This window comes from Photinus pyralis, unplaced genomic scaffold (assembly GCF_008802855.1).
Source record: "Photinus pyralis isolate 1611_PpyrPB1 unplaced genomic scaffold, Ppyr1.3 Ppyr1.4_LG4, whole genome shotgun sequence".
In the NCBI taxonomy this organism is placed as follows: domain Eukaryota; kingdom Metazoa; phylum Arthropoda; class Insecta; order Coleoptera; family Lampyridae; genus Photinus; species Photinus pyralis.
The window spans coordinates 4,595,347-4,596,260 of NW_022170511.1; positions in this window are offsets into that span (position 1 = coordinate 4,595,347).

Consider the following 914-nt stretch of genomic DNA (forward strand, 5'->3'; position numbering starts at 1 on the left):
TGAACGTTGAGAAGTTTAGATTTGAGAGTGCATTGTCGATGGTAATGCTTCAGCAAATATTCGAGTTGTGCGATCACGAAATACGAATATAAATTCTCTCCGAAGGCAATGCCGAAACGCCGTAAATCAGTTCAAAATAGACCTAACTACTTTCAAACCGAGAATCGGAATTATTTGACATTCATACCAATAATAGAAATTTAGAAACTGCAAGTACGCTACAAATGGTGACCAAATTCGTTGTATTTAAATAAAATGGACGCTTAAGTAAATAATGATACCATCGCAGACAATTGCAGACAATTTTCAATATTAAAGTGAAACAACTGCGCAATTACTGCATTATTTGTACTCTTGGGTCTTACCGGTACGACAGTATTTCGAGCTATGTTATAACGTATATCTATTTGGAGATGCTTTTATAGAAATAATAGGTACAAGTGGCACATTTAAATTACGTTCTTCAACGAGACAAATGCAAATCAATGCACTAAGTTGGTTCAAAATTTGGTAACTCCTTATGTGCAGTTTTCAACCATTCGTAATTAAGATAGTATTTTAAGGGACAAGTGTATAATCAATTTTTCAATATTTTTTATTATACTGCAATATAATTTAAAAATAAGGGAAATATCATGAAATCATATTGACGTTATCCTCGAATACAAGTCTAATTAAGTGGGCTGTGTGTTCGTAATCCCATGATTGCCACGGAAATGTCACTTCACGTTTGCTTGCACCGTCTCTGTCAATAAAACGATTTCGGTTGAAAAAGATAATACACCGCTCATTAAATGGCTTGTAAAATTTTTTACCGCGTCGGCGCCCCTTGGATCGCGGCCAGATGTGGATAGTGACCATAGTTTAATGCTAGGTATTTATGTGACCTCAAATTCAAAAGACTTATTAAGAAG